This window comes from Oryzias latipes, chromosome 17 (genome assembly GCF_002234675.1).
Source record: "Oryzias latipes chromosome 17, ASM223467v1".
Taxonomy (NCBI): domain Eukaryota; kingdom Metazoa; phylum Chordata; class Actinopteri; order Beloniformes; family Adrianichthyidae; genus Oryzias; species Oryzias latipes.
Genome location: NC_019875.2, coordinates 1,627,119 through 1,638,922, shown reverse-complemented (window position 1 = coordinate 1,638,922; position 11,804 = coordinate 1,627,119). Strand labels below are relative to the sequence as shown.

At 37.8% G+C, this 11,804-nt stretch overlaps 1 long non-coding RNA gene across 1 annotated transcript; it reads right to left on the bottom strand.

The window, feature by feature from the left end:
* Positions 1–3,937: 3,937 nt before the first annotated feature.
* On the bottom strand, positions 3,938–7,117 carry LOC105356096. The gene is made up of 4 exons (XR_002875088.1): positions 6,669–7,117; positions 5,464–5,621; positions 5,037–5,132; positions 3,938–4,172 (listed from the first exon to the last, which is right to left on the bottom strand). It is a non-coding gene; the product is annotated as an uncharacterized LOC105356096 (long non-coding RNA).
* Positions 7,118–11,804: the final 4,687 nt, after the last annotated feature.

Below are 11,804 nucleotides of genomic sequence, written 5' to 3'. Positions count from 1 at the left end.
AGACCAAAAGGAGTGAAAGTAAACATCAACACCCTGAAACAAAAAGAAAATGAATTTCAACTGAAGTTGCAAAATCGCTTTGAAGCCTTGCAAGAAGAGGAAAGTTTGGAGGAAATGGCACTTAACATCACAAAGACCATTAAGGACTGTGCTATGGAAACAGCAGGAAAAGAGGAAAGACGGCGAGAGGAGAAGCTCAAGCAGGAAACTAAAGAACTGCTGAAAGAAAGGAGAGCAATGGCAAAGAAAGATCTGAATGACCAAGACAGAAGAGAGTACAACAAATTGTGTCAAACCATCAGGAAAAGACTGAGAGAAGATCTTAGAGAGCACAACACCAGGCGAGTGAAAGAGGCAATTGAGAGTGGGAAAGGATTGAAAAGAGCAAAAGAAAAAGAAGGCTACAAGGTTCTTATATCAGCTTTGAAAGAGCAAGATGGAACCGTCATCACCAACAGAGAGAGAATTCTTGAGAGGTGTGCAGAATTCTATGAAACGCTATACAAAGATGCAGCCCAGAACATCAGAAAAGATAAGGCCGAGGATGTACCATCAATCCTTGATAGTGAAATTGAGCATGCCATAAAAGGTATGAAGAATAACAAAGCACCTGGAGAAGATCAGATTGTGATTGAAATGCTCAAAGCCGGAGGTGAAGTTGTGAGATCGAAGCTGAGAACACTCTTCAATAAAGTGATAACTGAAGAAAAGGTACCCAACTAGTGGAAAAATGCCATTATAACACTCATATTTAAGAAGGGAGACAAGAAAGACCTTGCTAATTATAGACCAATCAGCTTACTCTCCCAAGTCTACAAACTCTTCATGAAGATCTTGAAGAATAGGATGAATAACAATCTGAGTGACCACCAGCCGCCAGAACAAGCTGCCTACAGAAGATGTCATTCAACTATCGACCATCTGCAGTCAGTCATGCAAATACTCGAGAAAACCAATGAGTATAAAATACCCATTTATATGGCGTTTGTAGACTATGAAAAAGCCTTTGATTCTATCCTGCACAAGGCTGTTTTTGAGGCGCTAAAACAACACAGCGTAGAGGAGAAGTACATCAACATCCTGAAAGAGACATATGATGGAGGCACTGCTCAGATTCAGAACGAATCACTTAGCCGAAAGATTAAGATCATGAAGGGAGTGCGACAAGGAGACACCTTGTCACCAGTGATGTTCACAGCAGCGTTGGAAGAAATATTCAGGAGAATGGAAGCTGAAGCGGGAATTAACATCAATGGAGAGAGGATGAACAACCTGAGATTTGCAGATGATATCATCTTATTTGCAGAAAAGGAAGAGGATCTCAGCAAGCTGCTCAACGATCTGAACAAGGAAGGGAGAAAAGATGGCATGAAAATGAACAAAAAGAAAACCAAAATCATGTGCAATGAAATAGCAAGGAAAAGGAGAAGGAAAGGAATAATTGTGGATGGAGAACAACTGGAGGAGGTGGATGAGTATAAGTATTTGGGAAGACTGCTAACACCAGGAAATGAGATGGCGAAAGAAATAGACGAGAGAGTAACATCCGCTTGGAAGAGATTCGGACAGTACAGCACGTTTCTGAGAGATCAAAAAATGCCCATGTGTCTCAAGAGGAAGATCATGAACACTGTCATACTGCCATCAATGACGTATGGAGCTGAGACATGGTCACTTACCAACCGCCAAAGAGAGAAACTAGCAATCACCCAGAGGAGCATGGAACAATCAATGCTGGGTGTTACGAGGAGAGATAAGGTCAGGAACGAAGACTTAAGATCAAGAACAGGGGTGAAGGATGTCATCGAGAAAGTGGTTGAAGCCAAAGGCAAGTGGGCAGGACATGAAGCCCGAATGAAGAACCACGAATGGGCTAAGAAAACAACAGAATGGACTCCGTGGGACAGGAAGAGAGGAAGGAGAAGACCCAAGAAAAGATGGAGAGATGACATCGACCAGAAGGCAGGCAGCACGTGGACCCAGAGGGCCCAAAACCGTGATGAGTGGAGTAAGATGTGGAGGCCACCCGCCAGCAGTGGCGTGACAGGCTGATGATGATGATGATGATGATGACAACATTACAACCAAACAAACTGGCTTTATGAAGGTTTGCTAATATAGAAGACTCCTAACATCAGGTCCAGAGTGTAGGAACCCTTTTCTGAGCAATCCAAAAAATATTGACCACAAACTTTTTATTAATACCATATTACCAATACATACAGTAGCTTATTCCACAGTTTACTGTCCAATGCAATCATCCCTCCTCGTACCCCATACATCTATGATAATGAACACCTTGCCAGGCTTTATAGGCTAATAGATAGCATAAGGGCTGTGGCATTATGGGCTTGTTTGCGTTAGTTCTGTGAAGAACTACAAAGCCACATTTTTTTAAATTAATCTTTATTTGAGTGAGACAACAGAAAAAAACAACAACAAACAAACGAGAATACACTTGAAAAACAGATCTGACAAACAAAGACAACTACCAATACTAACACAGAAAAAACGGTAAACAAAAGGAAATGTGTGTATGTTTGTGTGTGTGATGAGAGGACAGCGAGAGATAATTCCATTCACAAGCTTGTACTAACCATCATGCATTCTGCTAACTATACATATTTAGGGATACATTATTAGAGATTCATATAGATAGATGGGAAAGGTCATATAGACATATATATACATTTATTATATTCTTGATACTAGAAAAGTCTACAGCAGTAACCATCATGAAACCCACACTAGAAATAATCATCTTGTCATTATTCCATAAAAAATAAAAATAATAATAATGAATAAAAATACAAATATTGAGAGTAATTACCCATAACCATCAGACGCCTGCAGATGAGATGAATAAGGTATTGAGAGAAAAAGGCGGGGAGACAACGGAAGAGCAAGGTCAACCCCCCCAACCCTATGGAGGCCAAGACAACCACGTATTTGGTTCTCAGATAAAACTTAATGATCATTTAGGAACTCAATGAGAGCTGACCAAACAGATAGTGGTTCTGTCGTGTCAGTGGAAGAAGGCAATGAACTGGCTGAAGAAATGTATTCCACTAACAAGTTTTTCCATAGAGACAGGTTTATGGTGTTCTTTGAATTCCAGCTGATGAAGATGGTTTTTTAGCAATGGTTATTGCTACAAGGATAAATCTATTCTTAGACTGGTCAAGATTCAAATGTGATAGTTCTGAAAGGTCTCCTAATAGACACAGTGAAGGTGATAAAGGGATGAGGCAGGCCAAGAAGGTAGATAAAGTTTGGGTCGTTCTTCCCAAAATTGTTTAATGGGTGTGCAGTCGCATAGATATACAGTATGTGTCCGGGGTAAACCCGAATAAGTTCAGTGAACTCAAAATTTTTGAGGAAACAGATTACATAATAATTTTTAAGTTGACTTACTTAAAAAGTATAAGTTATTTGAACTTAAAATCTTTGAGTTGAATAAAATAAAACAATTTAACTAAAATTAAACTATAACTTTTTATTTAACTAACTTAAAGATTCTTACTTTACTGAACTAGAATATTTTGTTTTTATTGAACCTTAATACATTAGTTAATTAACTAAAAAACTTTAATATATCTCAACTCAAAATTAATCATTTGAAGTCTAAACTAGTCTTATTTGTCCTTCTTAGTCACGGCCATTTTTACAAAAGAAAAACTGAGGCAGAATTGTAATTGCAAGTTTATTTTTAAACCGCCTTACACAAGTACATTTGAACAACTTGTGGTACTACAAAAAGGTAAAACACTGCACAATTTGTGTTAAGAAAAAGTGCACAAGCCATAAAAAATAAATAAATCAGTCTTCAAGAAAAGCAAAAAATGAGCACTAATCTTTTTTACACCATTTCCTTATACAACTTCATAAAAAAAGAGCATTCTTACATTTCAAGAAAAGCAAAAATTGTTTATCAGCCTTTTTTTTTTTTATACTTTTCCCACATAAAACAGTATTTTCTTAGGCTGCCATTTCCCTATAAACATTAGCGCTCAAAAAAATACCCATTTAGGAAATTTGCCTACCACAAGCTCATCTTCCACCACAACTGCTGTACTGAGCGGACAGAAATGAACTGAACTTGTATTGTTGTTGCTGACGGTCAGAATGCCAACAGAGGAGCAGCTGATGTCTGCCTCTAGTGACTCTTTAATCTGCAAAGAAGAAAATAAACAGTGTAGTATTAAAGAGAGAATTGATCGCTTGAGGGAAGAAAACTTTATGCAAAAACTACAACCTGAAATTGACATTTTAAGAGAAGGTCAGAAATTACACATCAGGAAAATTATTAAAATTGATTTAAATTAATGATTTCAAGGATTGTAGTCAAAGCAATAAAAAATTTACACATATTTATCAAACTCATTACAGAAATGATGAAATGCATTGATTAAAAAGACAGAAAATAAAACAAAAACGTCAATTAAATCACATTTGCTTAATTCAATACAGTGATCTTTAACTAAAGTCATGTAGAGCTTGATTTATTGCTTGAAAAGGATCTGGAAGAACAGAGGTTATATAATACAAAATCAAATGGAATCAAAATAAGACTATTTGTAAGAGTCCTCATGATTCCATAAGGCACTGTACAATAAAAAATATGACATCTGAAAACAGGATCACATTTACACACATCACATTCCTGCCATTAGACCCTTTTACACAGTTAGTAAAAACTCCTTTATAAAAATAAAATAAAAAAAAACTCCTCCCCAGGACGGACAGGCGATGTACCAGAACTCTTTGAGAAGAATTACATTTTCTAGCTCAACAACTGCATTTTTAACGTCCAGCAGATTGGCGTCATCCAGATGAAATAGGGGACGGCTGTGGGCCCGAGACGAGCCAGAGGCGAGGTCCACGGTCAGGTACAGGAGCACAGATGAGCTGGAGTGCAATATTTTAGGAGACTATGTGCTCTGCCACATAATATTGCTTTGGCATGACTTTATGGTTAAGTTGTATTACCCACACAGCTGGAGTATTAACCAGCATATCCATCATAAAGTACTTACATTCCAAACTTTGAAGAACTGTGGGTCCTCCTCACGTTTGTATATGGGAAGCCAGTGCAGGACAGGAGTACCTTTGACATCAGCAGTCTGCTCTTGCTGCACAGAGACAAAGACAAATTAATATGGCAAACATATTTCAAATGACTGCACCCTTTGGTCTGGCTCAGTTCAGTTCATCTAGTCTTTTTAATAATCTTAAAATTGTACAGTTATTTCAAAAAATACACCAAACATAAGATGACATTACATTCATATTTACAAATGCATTGGGATCAACGTTGATGTTTTTTTCTCCAGTGAAGTAAACATTTACAGTCATTCACTGAATTAGAAACGCTCAGTGATTAATATAAACCGATCCAAGTCAGCCCCTTCTTTTAGCTATACTAATGCATAATGTTGATTATGCCATGCAGTTACACCTCACCTGTTTATCATAGAGGTGCAGAAAGTCGCATAGAGCCTTCCGGTTCGTGCTGCCTTCTGTCTCAAAAAGATCAGCATCCTCTGCGTCTGTCTGTCCAGGTCAAAATAAAACTGTTTTAACAGTTTGACATTTGTGATGCGATGAAACTCAGCTCACATCTACAAAAATTTTTTTTAAAATGTTAAACACATTTTAAAGCTTTTTCAAGCTACTGGTAGCTTGGAAAAACCGCTGCATTTCACAATAGCCTCAATACTCTGTCCACAATATGTAATCTATGATTTATATTAATATTTTTTAAATACTTGTGCATTAGCTAGAATGACATAGAGGATGTTTTAGGAAGAGACAAAAAAGTTATTTTAAAATATTTGACATTGTGAAACACAAATCACAACCAAACCAGTGGCCAAAATACAGTTTTTGAGTCTTAAGCAAACTTTATGATACATTTAGTATTTTAACTCGAGCCCAATTCAGGACAAAGTTATAACTGCTACATAACATTAAGGTATCTTAGACATTTTTACTTATTTATAATTAATTTCATTTTTCAATAAGGTCAAATGTTCTCCATAGCCGGAGGATTCGTGGGACTGGGAGCTGCTCGTGTCTTAAATATTGCAGCCATGTTATTTACAATCAAAACTTACCTTCGCTCTTATTTTTCAAACGCACCGCCGGTTCACTAAAGAAGATACGAGAACATGTTAGCGTAAGGCAGCTAGCTTAGCCCACATTTGCATTGATTAGGTTACTACTTGAAATACAAATTACACAAAAACATAACGACTACCAAATCACAGAGCCTGTGGTGAAAAGTAGTAGAAAAAAAAGCAATTCCCACTGATAAATGATGTGGCTGCCGCTCTGCCAGAGCTAGCTAGCGGTTAGCTAGTAGTAACGGTTAGCTAGTAACGGTTAGATAATTTAAAATGTGCGCCAACCAACTCGGTAAAAGTAAAACTTGAAACTTTGCCCCAACAACTTCTTTTAACCACAAGCAATAATTCTCTGATGACATGATACTGCAAAACATACATAATTGTTTAATTCAGAACAAATATTCGAAGATACATACAAACTCATGGAGCACGTCATGAATACAAAGGATATACTTGAAGGAACATCAAAAGAAGCAACAAATATATAATACAGAGGCGAAAGTCATAAAATATAATAAAAAATAAAATAATACGACTTACCTAGACGTATGTGCGTTATCAACTTGGGCCAGCTGACACTCGCATCAGACCTCCGCCATCTTGAAGACTTCTGTGGCTGAGTTCACGTTCATGGGTGTACGTTACGACGTCATCACGTCTCATTACTCATAAGTTTTGACTCCAAGGTTTCATTTACTCAAAATGTTTTAGTCCAATAAAGATATAACTGTGGCAAAAGTTCAATCGGCTTATAGGTTTTAAGCTGACTCAACTTGTTTGTTACTTTTGAGTTCAGTGATTATAAAACTTTTGAGCTCATTGGACTATTCGGGTTTACAGTGTGAGGGACATATGGGCAGATCTCTGATTCAAATCCCATTCTTGACATTTTGTCTCTTGTGTAGTGAATTCTGTGGAGGGTTTTGTATTCTATTAGTTGTAAATTAGTGTTTGTTGTCATGATATAGATGTTTTTACATATTTGAGCCCAAAACTCAATGTTACCAGCAATAGAAAGATCGTTTTTCCACTTTGTTTTGGGAAGTGAGAAAGACTCATCTGAGAGTAAAGCCACACATTGATGACGTCACAGCAGCAACATTGTGCTTGCCGCCTACACAGCGGTACACAGACACTAAGACGTGTACTGGGAGCAATGTAAGAGCCGTTTTCAGCTGAGTTTAAATGAAACATCCATGCAAGTAAACAGTTTTTTATATTTCAGAGCATGAAATGCCGTAACAAAACAACAACGTATTAATTTGTGTGTAATTAATTAACGCTATAATTTGACACACATAGTTTTGAGCTCCAGACAAGATTGGGTGTTATTCTGAATATGCTAACATGCCTAATGTGTAGCGGTGTCAGTCTGTGTTTTGTTTTTTATGTGTTACTAACAAGGTTAGGAGTTACAGGTATTGTTAATATGCTAACGCAGCTAATGCTGCTACAGTGGCTAACGTGTTGCGTGTTACAAACACGTTCTAGAACTACTGTGGACACAGTTAATAAAGTCTGACTTGCTGACTGACTTTTTTTGACTTTTTTGTCTTGCTTGATGCACTTTTTAGCTTGGTGCATCTTATACATGACAAAAGTTTGAAAACAGACCATTACCGGTGGAAACTGGCTGTCTCTGGGTGAAAAACGGGCAAATCTGTACGGAGCATGCAGGTGGCCTGCATTCAATATAAAGTCGTAGACTGCTCAGTAAAACCGTAAACCGAAATCGTTCATGCACATTTTTTCTACGGCATGCTTTGAATGTGACAGGTTGTTGTGAAAGTTAATCAACGCGCAAGGGTTAGCGAGGGAGAAGTGGGTGAGATGCAGGAGTGTCGTGTGAACTTTTCATTCTTTCTGTTAGTGCTTTTAAAGTGATAAGTGTGGGCTCCTTGCTTGCAGCCTGACTGTTAGAAATGAGGAAATTATACGATCAGTGTAGTTTGTGTGGACACCCTACAGGGAACTTGCGTATCACCTCCACATCCTGTGGCACGGTCAGTAAGTCAGTAAGTAGCCTGTATTTGCACCTTACTAACACATAAGAACATCATGCAACAGCATCACACATCTGTCACAAGTGAGTGCAACTTGCATTAGTCTTACAAATACTTCATGATACATTTACCGTATGCATGACAATGGTACACTGCATTTTCATGATGTCCCATAAGGTGGCCACATGAACTGCGAGAGAACTACTTGACACACCTGCACCTATCTATGACCCTCCAAGGGTCACAACCCAAAAAGCACCCATATATGTCCACCTGTGAATGGGTCCATGTGACTAAGGCCTGACTTGGAGTAAAACCAGTTTAATATTCCACACATAAACATGTTGCATGACACGCATATAATTCATGTCTGTTTTTGTCGTCAGTGAATGATAATACATGCATATAAACCTGCTGCTGAGGCTCAGCAACTAAGTTTAGTTTTACTTTTGCTTTCCAATCATAGAGCGGAAATTATGAGCAGTTCGCTTTGAGATATCTGCTAGTACTTTGAGAGAAAATATGAACTTTTTGTAACTTTTTCAGGCCTTTCAGGAAATGCTCACTTAAGAAAAAAGCTTTTTGACTCCTGGGAGAAAAATGTCTGACTGCAGCAAACGTACTACCTTAAACTGGGATCCTAAACACTTATCCTGTGTGCTTTTACACAACATGGAGCAAAAGCTTCTCTTTCACTGATCAACCATAACTTACACAGTTATGGGTACGAAAGGGAACAATTTATCCACAGAAGGATAAACTCAGCTCAAGGGTTATATTTTTTACAGAGTTCTAACAATACTGTTTGTAATTTTGTTCAAACTTTCACAGAACAGCAGATCACAACCCTTGCATTTGTTTAGAATATTAAATTTATGTTCAGACATTAAACGTCCTCAATCTATTCATCTGGTTTATTTAGAAGTCCAGCAAGTAAATAAGTTCAGAGATAAAGGTAAACTGATTGAATTTCTTTTTCAGTTTGAACGTATTGAATGTATTAAAAAATGCTTAAAAAATTAAACTAATTTCCAATTTCATTGTGCTCTGTAGGAACCAGGGAGGTTTTTCACTCTTTTCCACAGCGGTATCATGTAACTATTGCCTTGAAGTTCAAGTCTTCATTACAACTCAACATTTCAGACAGTAAAGAGCTGTCTTCTGAACAGAAGCAGATTCCTTCTATAAAAGATCAGATAAAACACTTTTCTCCTGCCATTCCTGAACCACAAACGTCTCTGCTAAATTCTGCTGCAGTCTTCCTCCGTCTGACAGCCTGAAGGCATTTCACACCATCTGTCAGGTATGGATTAAACAACATATGCTCTTCACCCCATGATCCCAGAGCATTCATAAAGAATCTACCTGCATAGTCAAATTTCCTGGAAATAAAGCAAACACTGAATAGTTGAGGCCTGACTGTCAGCAGAAGCTTTTTCTTCAGTCATTAGTTCTGCTTTAAAGTCCATCATATCCAGGGAGTCCTGGCAATGATGAGCTGGAAAAGTGTTTGTCCTACAGGAAGTGTCTGCCAGATAGATCTGATCATTTACATTTGATCAATTTTAAATATAACAAGCTTGTTTTGACTCACTCATATAATTACAGCAACAATGTAAAGAGAAACAGCATTATGTTAATGTTTCCTTGTCAAGTGTTGTGTGCTAAGGAATTGTTTACAAAACTACTATGATGCTGCATGGTGTCACCATGGGTAGCCCTCTCACCTCATAGCGAGAAGGTTCAAATCAAATCCTTTCTTTCTGTGGGAAGTTTGCCAGTCCTCACAATGAATGTGTGGGTTTTTTCTGGGAACTCCAGTTTCCTCCCACAGTCCAAAAACAGGCTTCAAATGTTAAATGGTGTCTCTAAATTACCTGAAGAACTTACATTTAGGTCACCACTGGCATTTTGGCATATGTAACCATAGTATAAATATACTTGTAGTACACTTAAATAGACCACATTTTTTTAATGCCTTCAATAAAGATATAGGTTTGCCCAAAAGGGGAAAACAAACAAGAAAACCATGGAGGCCTGGGACAAGATAAAATTCAGTAAAACGTCCTAACACAGACAAACTGCAATCAATACAAAAGCAATACCCTCATCCTTGCTAATATCTTTTTTTCCCAAGTATTTTTCTTAGATTTGTATGATAAGTGCAACACAATTAAATAGAATGGAACACAGCACTTCCCATAAAAACTAAAGTTCAGTCCTGCAGCTCCATCAATATCAGCCATAAAAAGACAGCTAGAGAAAAACACAATTCTTTAAAGTTTGCTTTGGGAGCAAAGAAGTGTAGCCTAATGCTGCAATAAATAAACTTTTAAATAACTTTTGGGAGTGTATTTTCATGAATTTCTAAATCGATGCAGTCCCCAGTTTTACCTGCAGCAGTTGTCCCTGGCTCTGCACTTGCTGCAGGACTGCAACACAAACTCAAGCAAAATGAAGGGTGTTCTTGCAATACTTTGTGTGATGATGACAAGCATCATGATTAGTAATATTGCACGATGTAAACTGACTTCTGTATGCAAATTCTGCAGCTTATGAATGACAGAATTACAAAAAGGTGCTTTTTAAAACCTGATGAAAGGATGGAGAAAAGCCTTAATTTGTCTGCCCTCTCTGCCACAGCAGTGGAAAAAAGGAACTTTTTAACCCTTGTTCTATCCTAGGCACTTTAACATTGGGAGTTGGGTCATCTAGACCCACTGACTAGACAGTGCTCTGAACCTTTGTTCTTCAATGATTTGTGATCTTCACTGGTGTCCATGGATTACATGAAATCTTTCCACCTTTATCCACCTTTTTCATGGTAGGGAGAACACGTCAATGTAAGGGGGGGGGGTCATCTAAGATAGCACAAGGGATAACGAAGCAACTGCTTTCTAAACATTCTGATGAATGTAAGGGAAAATGAAAGCATGACAGACTCAGAGACCTATGACTACGAAAGAGCAGACTGAGCACAGCCAGACATGATAATTATAGATCTGCATAAATATATAAATATATAAATATAAATATATATATATAAATATGCCATTAGTTATAACTAATGGCAATAAAAAGAGTAATAATGTTTCTTGTAAACATATAAATATAGAAGATGACAGATGCTGTCTGGCTGTCTGCTCAAAGACAGAGAGAGTGTTAACAGAACATGGCCAGTTGTTCACGTTTGCCTGACATCCATCTGACTGAAACAACAAGCCTCCTGAAGAACAATTGAAGCTGAAACTATGTTGACATGACTATCTTTATAGTTTTTATCTCTTCACATAGAACAGCAGGCTCATCTTGCCAAGAAAGTAATATCCTAAAGTTAAAAAAGTGAAGATTAAAACCTGAAATCCTAAATGAAAAAATGTGTTTAAAGACGTTTCAATTCAGAGGAGAAGCTGGTAAAAACAAAGTGTGTTTCTTGCAAAAAAAAAAAAAAATCTAGCCACAGGGGTTGAATCTAGCCACAGGGGTTGAATCTAGCCACAGGGGTTGCAAGCCAGTAACTTCTGTGCCGGTCCCAAGCCCGGATAAATAGAGAGGGTTGCGTCAGGAAGGGCATCCGGCGTAAAAATTGCCAAAGTAACCATGCGAATCATCCACAACACTTTAGACATACCGGATCGGTCGAGGCCCGGGTTAACAACGACCGCCACCGATG